This window comes from Xenopus tropicalis, chromosome 8 (genome assembly GCF_000004195.4).
Source record: "Xenopus tropicalis strain Nigerian chromosome 8, UCB_Xtro_10.0, whole genome shotgun sequence".
NCBI classification, from domain to species: Eukaryota; Metazoa; Chordata; class Amphibia; order Anura; family Pipidae; genus Xenopus; species Xenopus tropicalis.
The window spans coordinates 35,665,115-35,678,597 of NC_030684.2; the positions used below are offsets into that span (position 1 = coordinate 35,665,115).

Consider the following 13,483-nt stretch of genomic DNA (forward strand, 5'->3'; position numbering starts at 1 on the left):
TAGGTCACCACTGTTCCATGTTTTTGCCATTTGTGGATAATGGCTCTCACTGTGGTTCGCTGGAGTCCCAAAGCTTTAGAAATGGCTTTATAACCTTTACCAGACTGATAGATCTCAGTTACTTTTGTTCTCATTTGTTCCTGAATTTCTTTGGATCTTGGCATGATGTCTAGCTTTTGAGGTGCTTTTGGTCTACTTCTCTGTGTCAGGTAGCTCCTATTTAAGTGATTTCTTGATTGAAACAGGTGTGGCAGTAATCAGGCCTGGGGGTGACTACAGAAATTGAACTCAGGTGTGATAAACCACAGTTAAGTTATTTTTTAACAAGGGGGCAATCACTTTTTCACACAGGGCCATGTAGATTTGGAGTTTTTTTCTCCCTTAATAACGTAAACCTTCATTTAAAAAACTGCATTTTGTGTTCAATTATGTTATCTTTGACTAATAGTTAACGGTTTTTGATGAGCAGAAACATTTAAGTGTGACAAACATGCCAAAGAATAAGAAATCAGGAAGGGGGCAAATAGTTTTTCACACCACTGTATATGGAACATCTTGTTTTAGCAGGGTAGAATATAAAAGCAAACTGCTCCATATTTGTTAAATCCCTTTAGTTACTTACAGCATTTCTGCTATTCAGAAAATGTTTTGGGGGAATTTAATGTTTATGAAGACATAGTATTCCCACATATTTACCTTCAGAACATTAAGCAGTCAGTTGCTTAATGTTCTGAAGGTAATATGTGGGAATACAATGTCTGTTCGGAGGGAGATTTTGCACCATAAGGAGTTTTACCTTGGTTGCCCAGTCACTTAGTACCTGGATAGTTAAATCTGCCACCTAGTGGCTATGAGAAGACATTACATAAGTGAAGACGTGACTGTAAATTGAATGAAAAGCATGCCGTGGGAAACAGATCAGGTTGCAGATTATTGGCAGTGCTGCAATGTAAATATTGTCATGTTGTTACTTTAGAATTGTTTTTTAACTTTGTGGGGGAGAAATGGAGCTGGCTTAAGACAAAAGAAGATGTGGAAGGCATGCTGTTGTGTAGGGGGCCTGTGAAAAACTCTGCCTAAGAGCCGTGTAAGAAGTGACTACAGGGGAAGCAGCACAGTGTGAGGGGGCTAAGGAGAAACTGAGACCCCCCTACCACAGAGCACACCAGTGCTGATTGGAGGTTTCTGGTGTGGGTGGCAGGGGGCCTGGATTAGAGTTAGACCCTTGGCCTTCAGCAATCAGGTGAAAGACTGTGAGACACAGAATCCTAGCTCTGCTGACCACAGTTGCAAAGTTGCAGTAAGAACACTCCTAAGGGTGATGGCCGATGGGGAGATTTGTAGCCTTTGCTCGAATCTTCGCTACCGCAGGTGACAAATCTCTCAAATTTTTTGGCAATAATGTAAATTGCGGAATGCAAGACATACACATTGTTTCGTTTTCCGTAGTCGCCACAGGCAAATTTCAGCAAATTGGGAAAGACAAAACAACTTGCATGGTTTTCCCCTGGTCGATCTACATTATTGACACTGGAAAAGCATTTTCGGGAGGTGAGTCACCCGCAGTGGGTCTTCCCTGTCTGTTATCAACCAAAGGGGTAAGGGAAAGGCTGCAGAGAAAATCATGGGCATGTTGTAGACAGTAAGGGGGCAATAATCAGAGTCAGGTTTTTAAAGGAGAAAGAAATGTATAACTTTGGGCGTCACTGGAAAACAAAGTTCTGCATATGCCTTCCCACTGGTATTCACTTTATTGAACATGGGAAGGCATTTTGGTCGCCCGCAGTAGTGGAGATTTAACGACTGGTGATTAATCTCCCTATGGGAACTGTTGAATCCTCTGTGTATAACCCCCCCCAGCTGATACCACGTCATGTTGCCAAGTGTTGTATGCTATTCGTGTACACAGCTGCAAAATGTGCCACAGTATTAAAATGAAAAACACAGTAATGTCCCTGCCACAATAAACCTTTGGTTCCCAAACTTTAAGGGCTGTGGGGACTTGCAGCAGCAGGGGGAGCTCAGCTAGAAGGTCAGTTAGGCCATTGATAAAGCCTAGTAAGGAGGTGAAACAAACTCCAGGTGCTGAGTGCACACTAGGCCCCATGTAGATTTTTGAATGGGGGATCAAATACATGATGTTGAATTGTAGCAGAGCTTGTTAGTTAAGCAACGGTTGTGAATGGTACATAATGGACCTTGGCCAGGATATGTATGGGCATAGCTAGAAATCATTCAGATTCTCTATCCAAGAGTCATACATTTCAGCTCTTGTAGATAAGAGGATGACTTATCTTAGCTAATTGCTCATTGGTTGCTATGGGTTACAACAGCAGTTTTGTTTCCGCACCCCATAGTCTGCTACGCCTTCACAAAATTACCAAATACAGTAATTTCTTGTTCTGTTGACCTTAAAGGCACAAGAACTGGTACTGGAAACACTGGAGACTGACTTTTTCTGCCACAGCAATCATCTTACGCTTTTTCTACTGTGCCCTTTGTTCTGTTTTTGTATTGTCACCCTTTCCATAGTTAACAGACACTTTACACTTTAGGAATCACTTGACATTGGCAGGTAGTGGGTTGCCCATGATTTTGTTGGTGTGGCAGGGGTTGGGATTCTTGCCCCCCAAAGTTATGCCCCAGGTCTGTGTATAGTTCAATTTGCTTGTGGCCAAGGTATTTAATAGTGACAGAATGTGTTTTTGGTATAACAGAGACCTGCTGAGATATATGGGTGTATTTAGCCATAGATTTTCAATATTGGGCCATACATGCCTTTAAGACCCCAGGTCTACTGTTATTTGACTGTAAATGGAATTATTTTGTTGATTGCTTGATGACAGGGATCGAAATCTGTATTATTTATGTATGCAGTGCTGCTGGGATTTTCTGGCTCAGTGACTTACACCCGTAGAGCTAAGCATAGAGATACCAGATGAGTATAGATGGAGCCATTCTTTCCAATATATAGTGCCAGGGATTGCAAAACCTGTGCTATACCCTGCTTCTGTACCCTCCGATAGTTATGCCACTATAATTAGATTTCTCATTATATTGATGTGACATCCCACTCTGTGAGAGGACAGTCCTGGACTGACCTAGGCAGGCTTGGACTGCAAAACTGCCAGGATAGGATAGGGGAGAAGTTACAGGCAGTACAATGGGCACCTGCTAAAGACATGAGCATTCCCACCTGCTAAAGACATGGAAGCATTTCACAAATCCCAAGAAGATTTCCTTACCTGGTTAATGAAAAACCCACATCTTCTCATCTACCCAATGAATATCAACTGCATCTGCATTACTTTCCCTATGAGGGGGCACCTGATAACCCAGACTATGAAAGGGAGAATAGAATCTATTCCTAATTAAACTGAAATGCAGTCAAAACATTGTTTTGTTTTGTGTTCCCTTTTATAAGGATATGCCATAACTGTGATAAATTCAAGTGTGTCCGTATCACATTAAATCCTGGTTTCAGTTTGATTAATTATTTTTTTCTTTCACCCCCAGCTTTTTGAATGCAGATATATATCCAAGTGGGTGCACTAAGCATACAGCCTTCATGCCATGATGGGGAATGGTGGAGGATGCCAAGAATAACCATTATAAACAGAATCTTCAGCCTGTTAGGCCAGTGTGAGAATGCTTGGTAGAGCAGCCAATACCCACAGGAGGAGGGCACCTGTCACTCGCAGGTACTGAACCTTTCAGTGTTTCTTCATTTGATCCATTCTCTCTAACCTACTATATGTTATTCCTTCAAAATGACACAATACCCAGAATAAAGACACACACACACAGTGGCTTGATGGTAAATCTGTGACAGCACAGTTTTATTAATATGTCTATGAAGATTTTCATTCATCCAGGTCATGGTATATCTAGTATAAATAAATTTGAAGCAACTGGACTTGTTTAGTAATCATTGAAGACGTTTCACTACTCATCCGAGCAGCTTCTTCAGTTCAACTGACTGGTATGGGAAGTCCTCAGCATATATACTCTTCCACTAATCCAATCACAATGGCACTATGTAACTCTTCAGAAAGGTGACATCTGAAACTCACAGAGGTGTGAATGCTGTGGAGTTACTTTGAAAGGATTACCAAAGTATCATGCAACTCTTCAAACAGGTGTTACTTGTTAGAGTTGCATGAATGGATGTGTGAAGAGTTCTGAAACTGCCGGGGTACAGATGTTAGAACAGCATTGTATGTAGCAGACAGATGGTGTCGAAGTCCCCCGCCAGGACTCTGCTGTCTTTCTACACCTAAAAGACAAGGGACACTCCTTTGAAAATAGCAATGTCCAAATTTTGGACAAAGAAGACCGCTGGTTTGAAAGAGGTGTAAAAGAGGCCATTCATGTCAAAGTGGAGAAACCATCCCTTAACAGAGGCGGGGGACTTTTTTTTTGGGTCACCTGGTAAAAACAAACATCATTGGTTGTTACTGGACCATCATTGGAGTTACTAGACCTGTTGCCTATAATGCATTTTCTTACATTATCTCTTAAATTGTGAAAATCAGTTCTAATTTTATTTTCAAGCAAATAACAAAAAGAAAAAATCATAAAATCTTTTCAGTGTATAGCTGGGGCTGCTAATTTGTAGGGTTGCACCAAACCCAGTTTTCGGGTTTGGCCGAACCCCCAAATCCATCCCAAGCGATAGGATCTGGAAGGGCTAAATGTCGCCGCGTGTTAATGTGGACATTTAACTCTTCCAAATCCTAACTAGCATACGCTAATTAGGATTCGGTTCGGCCAGGACCGTGGATTTGGTGAAGCCGAACCCTGCTGAAAACGGGCAGATACCAAACCGAAACATAGATTCGGTGTATCCCTACTAATTTGTCATTAATTCTTTTTCTTTAACTGTTCAGGTTTCTTCAATACAATCGATGTAGCAGTACAGGTAGGGGACCTGTTATTCAGAATGCTTGGGACCTGTGGTATTCCAGATAAGGGATATCTCCGTAATTTGGATGTCCATACTTTACGTGGGGTGATTTACTAACAGTCACATTTGATTTTTTTTTCGATTTGATTTTTTTTATGCAAGAACTCCCAAATTCGAATTATGGTTTCCAAAACCCAAGATACTGAAATGTAAAACTTCACGTAGAAGTCAAAGGGAAAAAATGTATGCAGTTTTTCAATTCACGTTTTTCTGCGAGTTTGTAGTCCCATTGAAAATGATGGATACAAATTATGTACATTCAAGTTTTTTTTTATGGTTTAATTCAATTGAGTTTTATATATTCAATTTTTTTTAATAGCTAAGCTAGCACTCGAGTTTGAATTTGGAAAAAACACGCAAAGGGGACATTTACTAACTGTCAGATTTTTTTTTCCTAAAAAACAATTAAATAATAGAATTCTTTTTAAAATGGACTCTATGGGAGATGGCCTTTCCATAATTCAGAGCATTCAGAATAACTGGTTTCCAAAAATGGATCCCATGGATCCCATATCTGTAATGCCATACTGTACCAGGGAGCTATACTCCATTCTAACATTAAATTTATTTGGGATTCTTTTTTTGGCCATAATGTGTATTTGTATTGCATTTATTTATACTGTGTTTTATATTAAAACATTGCTAAATCTCCAATGCATATTGTACTGCCTACTCACACATGAAGTTGTATGTTGTGATTTTATCAATCAATGAAAATGTATTGGATTAAGAACTGTTTTCGAGTTCTTAAATAAATTTATGTGAATAAAACAAATAGTGTCATGTGTTTATATTTACTGGCAATGGACTTAGCACCAGTCCGATGGGGACTGTTTTTTTTTTTTTTTTTTTTTTAAATCTATTGTTTCCCCCACCTGAAGTACAGGCTCTATTAGCCCGCACCTCTGAAGCAATTTTGGCATTATAGGTGCCCTTTAAGAACTGGAGCCTAAAACTACACTGCATACTCAAGGCGATGCATTGCTAGGGACCTATAAAGAGGCAGAATTATGCTTTCATCCCTTTTAAGTTAAAGGTCATGTTTACCCCCCACAAAATATTTAACAGCCTCTTTGAAATCTTTATATACCTGCCCCTCATGTTGTTTATACTGTAGGTTAATAGTAAGGCTACAGCATCCCCTTAATCACTTGGGATTTCTTCTCCTCCTCTAATCCACTCGGCTCCCTCTCTGAGGAATTCACTTTGAATTTGAATTTACTTTGGGTACCAAGCATGCTCAGTTCTTCTCAGGTTACCAAATGCACCCTCCAGTCTAGCAGCCAGTAAAGATATGGCAATGGTGGTTTCCATAGAAACTCTGCTCTAGGTGTACACTCTGCTGGAGAAATGATTTTTTTTTCTCTCCTAACCTCCTGTCCTGAGCTCAGTGTAATTGTTACCGGGCACAATCCAAGCATGACTTTTTATCAAAGTAAGTTCTGCCTGTCTAAGCCTGCATTTCTGATTGCATGAGCTTTACAGTGCATATATGGAGATGTAAATGTCACTGATGATGTCAGAGGGAAAATGGCCGCCGGGTGAAAGCTGCTGTTTGTATTAGGAAAATGTGATGGTGATGGCACTGGTGGATGGAGGGGATATATGCAGTACAAATTATGTCATTTGGGTGGGGAAAATGTGCTCAACTTATATACATGGTAGGAAATGTAGGGCTTACATTTGCTTTAAAGGGGACCTGTCACCCAAAGAAATAATTCCAAATTCTTTTCTAGTGTGTTTGTTAAGGAAAATGAACTTCACATACTATATAAATGATATCCTTCAGCCTTGGGGACAATCACAGCCAGCAGGCAGCTGCCATTTTATGGGAACTGTTATTAAGGCAAGCTTTGTATCACCCCAAAATCTTATGTATGGGGGACCTGATGCCCTTGCCCATGCACTGACTACACAATTAGATGGTGAGAAGGTAGGGGAATGTGAGTGCTGAATGGAAAGTAATTGTCTGCCCCGCCTGGTTTCATGTTTAATTTGGAAAGGACTTTTATTATACAGCTTTTCATGTCTGGGTGACGGGTCCACTTTAATGCCCTTTTTATATGCAAGGCAAACTTTATTTGATTTTGCAGTCGCTGCTTACGTTATACAGCTTGTGATCCAGAAAAATCCCCCAATCCTTCTCAATTAAAGATTCCTTTAACACACTACTTTTTAGCACATGACTCACTTTTATGATATTTCTACCAAAATGCCAACATCACGCATCACGCTGTATAGTTTTGCACAATTTAGTATCGTCAGCAAAAATAATAAACACATTAAAAAGCAAAGGGCCATGGATGGTTGGACAAGAATAGTACCAGCGTCCAAAAGTGTTAAATGGAAATCTTGATATAAAGTGGTTAATGAGAGCAAGGGCATTAGGCAATCTACTGCCTCCTGCTGAAATATACGTGGAATAAAAATGCTGGATCTTCTGAACCAGACCTTTCCTGTATCAGAGGGAAAGAGTAAGCATTGTCAGCAGGACCTACTACATGCCAAACATCAGGACCTGAACCTGCAATTCCCCCACCTGCTCCCCATTTTTATAAATACATACAAATACTGCTGAGTAATAACCATATATTAGTACTGTTTAATAAAAGAATTGGCACTTTAAAAACTGCAATAATTAATAGGATCCAGAATGTTCCCAGCATTGTTATTATCAAAGGGGTTCATAGTCTGTACCCACACTTACTTTACAAGTCCAGTTGCTTTAGATTTACTTATACTAGATATACCATGACCAGCACTGGATTTCAAATCTGGGTGCCCCTAAGCCACCCCCTATTCGCGCCCCGCCCTGCACCGAGAAGTCTGCCGCCCTAGGCCCGGGCCTTTGTGGCCTCGCCACAAATCTGGGCCTGACCATGACCTGGATGAATGAAAACCTTTGTTGTCATTACAGCAGTGGCGTAGAAGAAGCAGACCCCTCAGGCACAGGGGGGCCTACTTCTTCTTTAGGCAGTCTGCTCCCTCTATGGTTGTAGAAATCTCTGCTGGCTCTCAGGTAAGACAAGAATGAGCAGGTGGGTAGGAAGTAGGCTGGGGCAGGTATGGGTTTCTATGCACGCCGGGCCCCTCCTAAGGTTTTTTTGTGGCAAGGCCAGGCGCCATATATGTAAGCTACTGCATTAAAGGATGTGGGGGGGGGGGGTAGCTTTAAACCCTACCTTCCTTATTTCCATTGTTACTGGGCAGAAGCCCATGTATCTATTTTTCCTATTTACATATAGTACTTTATTGGCCCATAGGTCTGACCACTTCCTGTACACTGCGTTTAGCAGGAGGTGGATTTTCCTCTTTGGCCTGCATATGTTGAACCAGGTGGATGTTCCTCTGAGTCTGGGATCACAAGGCCCCAGTAAAGCATCTTGCCCTATAGGGACCATTACGTTTGGTGAAGTCAGGGAGCAGGGACCCTGTTAATGAGGATTACTAAGTGCAAGACTAACTAAGCTTTCTGACTAAGTCAGATAGTTAACTTTCGTTAGCAAGAAAATTTTTCTGGCTCCCACTAGGAGAGATAGCTGGGGGTAGTCTCCTTTACTGGCTCTGCTGCCTGAGTGAAGGAACCGCAGTAGTGACAAAGGTATCAGGTATAGCCTTCTCCCTGATCCATGTCTACTGTTTGGGATCCATTCCAATAAGGCAGAAACACTAAGGATAAAGAATTGCTTAACCACTACTCTCCACATTGGTGCATTATTATTACACTTGCGCTCCTTTAAACCTGCCAATCTATTTGCTTTACCTCAGTATTGTGAGTATTGCTAACCCTGGGGATCATTTTCTTGGACAAATTCAGTTCTGTTTGAGTGCCACAAGAACCTTCTGGCATTCTTTCTTTATTATTTCTAAACACAGCATAAGTGAGTTGTAGGTGCACTACCCCTCCTCCCTTGATCCTTCCACACAGTGAAGGCCCATCTGTTGTGTTAGTGTACAACATGCTCTATAGCCAATGTAGCCAAAAAGGGGAAACATCTGTATAAACTATAGAACTTGTATATTTATTTCTAGAAGTCCAGATAGTATTTATGCACTTTTTTTACACAAACCAGCTAATATCAAAATGGGGGGAGGTATATTTTCCCGTTAAGTATCTTACAATGATATATTTCTTTCTTTATGTAAACATAACATTCAAGTTATATCCAGAGGCTAATAATTCTATGCTTCCTGTGATATTTTGAAATATCTCAACCTTAATTTAGAAGTTAAGCACAGTGACTAGTTTGATTTATGATACAGCTTCAGAACTTGGGATAGAGAAAATCTTTTGCAGACAAACAAAGTAATATCCTGCACCAGCTTTTCTACCAGTAAATATGCTGCTATGTGCACACTGCTGGCCAGGAATATATAGGCTTTACACACACCTTCACACACAGAGGAAATCCTGTCGAACTTTGCACTTTGTTGGTTACTTACAGACACACCTGTGTAATGGGACAACAGACTCACCCTTCCATTCAGTCAGGTTTGATAGTATCACACATAGTTGCACATAAGCTCAGTATAATGGTACTCCAGGGAGGCAAATTCACAATGGGCGTTTATTTTCTTATTATTATTATTATTAACATTTATTTATAAAGCGCCAACATATTCCGCAGCGCTGTACAATAAGTGGGTTTCATACATTGGACATACAGAGTAACATATAAAGCAACCAATAACCGATACAAGAGGTGAAGAGGGCCCTGCCCAAAAGAGCTTACAATCTACAAGGAGAAAGGGTTGAGACACAAGGTGTGGGAATGGGCATGACCAGAGTTGTGAGAGGTGGGGCACAGGGTCATTGCTAAACTAGATTAGGGTAAGCTTCTCTAAATAAATGTGTTCTTAAAACCACCCCCTTCAATATAATGTGTATTGATATGCATGTGACTTTATATATAACAGCCCCCTAAAATTTGCCAGCAGAATTGTACTTACTTTAGGATTATAAGAATAAGTACGGGTCCAGTGCCATATTTCCATCTGCTTCTGCGCCCCCCAGGCATGCCTCCCCTCACCACAATCTGATTGGTGCATGAATGCCCTATTGGATGAGAAAGAGTAAGATCAGTGTAAACTGGGTAAAATGGATAGCCTGCACAAAATAAAAAATATATGCAATATAGTTAGGCAAAAATGTAATCTATAAAGGCTGGAGTGAGCAGATGTCTAACATAATAGCCAGAACTCTACTTCTTGCTTTCATCTCTCTAACTTCTTAGTTTGTCAGTAACTTTTGGTGGGGCCACGTGGGACATAACTGTTCAGTTAGTTTGTAAAAACGCAGTTTAGATTGAAAAGCTAATTAACTGAACAGTTATGTCCCATATGACCCCCCCCCCCCAAAGTCACTGATTTGCTACTGACTGCTAACAGCTTAGAGAGCTGTAAAGGAGGCAGGGTCGGACTGGTGAAGGGCCCACTGGGGCTCCTGCGCCAAGGGCCCTGCTGACCCCCCTCACAGGGGCCCCCCTAACCTTCCTCACAGGGCCCCCCACCTGACGTCCTCCCCCGAGCGTGTAAATTTAACGTGTCAGGGGAGGAACAGTCAGGCAGGGGAGTGCTGGCAAGAGTTGGGTCTGGCCGGGCCCCAGGCCCGGGATTTTTCCCGGTGTCCTGGCGGCCCAGTCCAACCCTGAAAGGAGGAAGAAGTGTTCTGGCTATTATGTTAGACATTGGTTCACTCCAGCTTTAATAGACTTCATTTTTGCCTAACTAACTATATTGAAAACATTTTTTATTTTGTGCAGTCTATCCACCCAGTTTAATTTTTACATTGAACTGCTCCTCTATAAGTTTTTTCAGAAAAAAGGCACCTGAGTGCCTTCCCCCGAAGTGGCTTCCCTAGGTACAAGCCCTTTATAGAAAATATGTCCTTGCCCACCCTAGCAACCAATCTGGGGTTTCCTTTCTAAACATCTGTCCACTCGTGCTATCTATTTGATTGGTTGCTTTGGGTTTCTAAACCTGGGAAACTTTGCACCTTTTATTACATTACAAGAGGGACGTTTAATTATACCTTCTCATTTTAACATTTCTGCAAGACAAATAGAGAGAGAGAATTAAAAGTAAAGGGGTGACCTTCTAACGAGATTTAACATGTATTGGTATTCACTAAGTTATTATAATTATATTTATAGACTAACTGTATATATACACACAAGCTGTGTAACAGAAGTTACCAATCTCAGATAGTGTAATAAGTCAGAATGTTTAGATTAGGTCTTGTTACTAGTAGCAACTAATCAGCATGTGCCATTTATTTGTCACCTGATTGGTTGTTGGTCTGGGTTCCTTAACCTGGTGCAACCTTTGTGACTTGTTTTGTTATTGTAAATGTTATTTTATTCACATTCAAGAGTTCTTTTACTGACTGTATGCACACTTTATTCATAAAGGTACTTGTGTCAGTGCACACAATGCACATAATGAATCATACGTTAAGGGCATTTCATGTGCATCATGAGAACTGAAACAGTTGCATGCACATTGCTGCAATAAAAAAAGTATGAATTTTACAAATGTGGATGCAAATTATCATGTACGTTGGTAAACTGTGCAAGAAAAGTGGTACAGCTGCAAGTACACTGGAAATACAGGGAAATACTGCTGCATTGTGGGTAAAAAACATGACAACTTGTGTTCCAATTGTGTACTGGCTACATAACTGAGCAGTATAAGGGCTCTGGCACACGGGGAGATTAGTCGCCCGCGACAAATCTCCCTGTTCGCGGGTGACTAATCTCCCCGAATTGCCATCCCACCAGCGACAATGTAAGTCGCCGGTGGGATGGCACACGCTGCGGAGGCGATTTCGGCAAATCGCCAAAGTTGCCTCGTGAGGCATTTTCGGCAATTTGCCGAAATCATGCCGCCGCGTGTGCCATCCCACCGGCGACTTACATTGTCGCCAGTGTGAAGGCAACTGATGGCAACTCGGGGAGATTAGTCGCCCGTGAACAGGGAGATTTGTCGCGGGCGACTAATCTCCCCGTGTGCCAGAGCCCTAATGCTTTGTATGAACACCACAGTTTACTACTTGGTTTAATTGAGATATTTACTACCGAGCCCTGTTGGATCTATTGTTAAGTGGTGTAAAGATTTAATACCAGTGCCCTACACTTCCCTTCTAAATCCTCTCTTGAATTATATGCCCAAAGGGCTGTAATGGTGATTACTTCCCTGAATGTGTGTCGTTTTGCTTATGACTATAAAATTGATTCAGTTGTTCTTGTTTACACAGTCACCGCAACTAAATGATACGACTCTGTAGACGTCCATAGGAATCAATACTAAGGGATAAACCTACCGACAGGGTAAAAACTGCTTTCCTGGTCACGCTGTTATTGTTTTTTTATTTGACGCTGTTTGATTAAACTATACACCTTTATTCTGCCAGAATAAAAGTAAATAAAACTTACATAGTAAATTCCGTATTCCTGAAATGTCACGTTGTTATCAGTTCCTGAATGCTGCTATATTCACCTATTTACCTTTGCTCTTTAAATACATAATAAGAAAATGAATCCGAAAAGTGTGGAATGGAAGGCATTGTCATCAAAAGGAAGGAAATTATTCAATTGGTCTGTTTTTCACCATAATAATAATTTGTCATCTATATACCTATGGCATGGACTGCTGAGGACATTGGTAGTCAAAATACCCTGACATTACTATATCCTAAAACTACTTATTATGGGGCATTAGCAGGGGTTATAGGTGGGCTGGGGCATGTGTGGCTGAGTTTTATATTCTTTTATTCTTTTATTCCTTTTCAAATGTTAATGCAGAATGTGCTTATCTTGGAATCCGTGCTTTTCATTTTTTATTGCTGATGGTGCTTTAAAAAAAAAAAACAGTTTACTTACGCACATAAAGATAAAAGGACACGTCAGGGAAATCTCCCTTAACTGAGAGCAAAACTTGCTTTATTTTAAATTACCAAGTGAGTTTGTGTTAGGATAATTCATCAACCCAGCCATGAGGCTTTTGTAGTGAAATCAAGTTTCAAATAAAATCTGATGGTAGTTTCGAACAAATACAAAGGGCCTGATTCACTAAAGTGTGATAAAAATGATCGCACGCTTTTTTGCGTTAAATAAGTCGCGATAATTAGCGCGCGATTCACCATAGTATTATCGCGTGCGTTAAGTCACCATTTTCGCATACGGTATTTTTCGCGCTAGTTTTAACGCATGCGTTAATTTCCGCACTGGAAAGTATACGATCGCATGATTCACTATAACTTAGGCGCGCTAAATATCGCATTGGTCTATGCGATAATTAACACTTCCTACAGGCAGGCGAAAAATTAAAAAGTACAGTAAATAGTGGTAAAAATTTAGTCGCCAAAATATACAGTACTATAGCGGTGAATATGTTGTCACCAAAATAAACAGTATAATAGCGGTGAATATGTTGTCGCCAAAATATACAGTACAATAGCAGTAAATCTTTAGTCGCACAAAATACATTACTAGGTATAATAATTATAGAAAAGTACAG

The 13,483-nt window shown here is 40.7% G+C and overlaps 2 long non-coding RNA genes across 2 annotated transcripts in view; one reads left to right on the forward strand and one right to left on the reverse strand.

The window, feature by feature from the left end:
• The first annotated feature begins 1,175 nt into the window (after nt 1-1,175).
• Nucleotides 1,176-12,414, forward strand: LOC116406880. The gene is made up of 3 exons (XR_004219820.1): nt 1,176-1,551; nt 3,517-3,701; nt 12,222-12,414. It is a non-coding gene; the product is annotated as an uncharacterized LOC116406880 (long non-coding RNA).
• Nucleotides 9,763-13,483, reverse strand: part of LOC116406881 — a 45,836-nt gene continuing 42,115 nt past the window's right edge. Inside the window, exon 3 of the long non-coding RNA XR_004219821.1 lies at nt 9,763-10,022. This is a non-coding gene — a long non-coding RNA (uncharacterized LOC116406881). The remainder of the gene's footprint in view (nt 10,023-13,483) is intronic.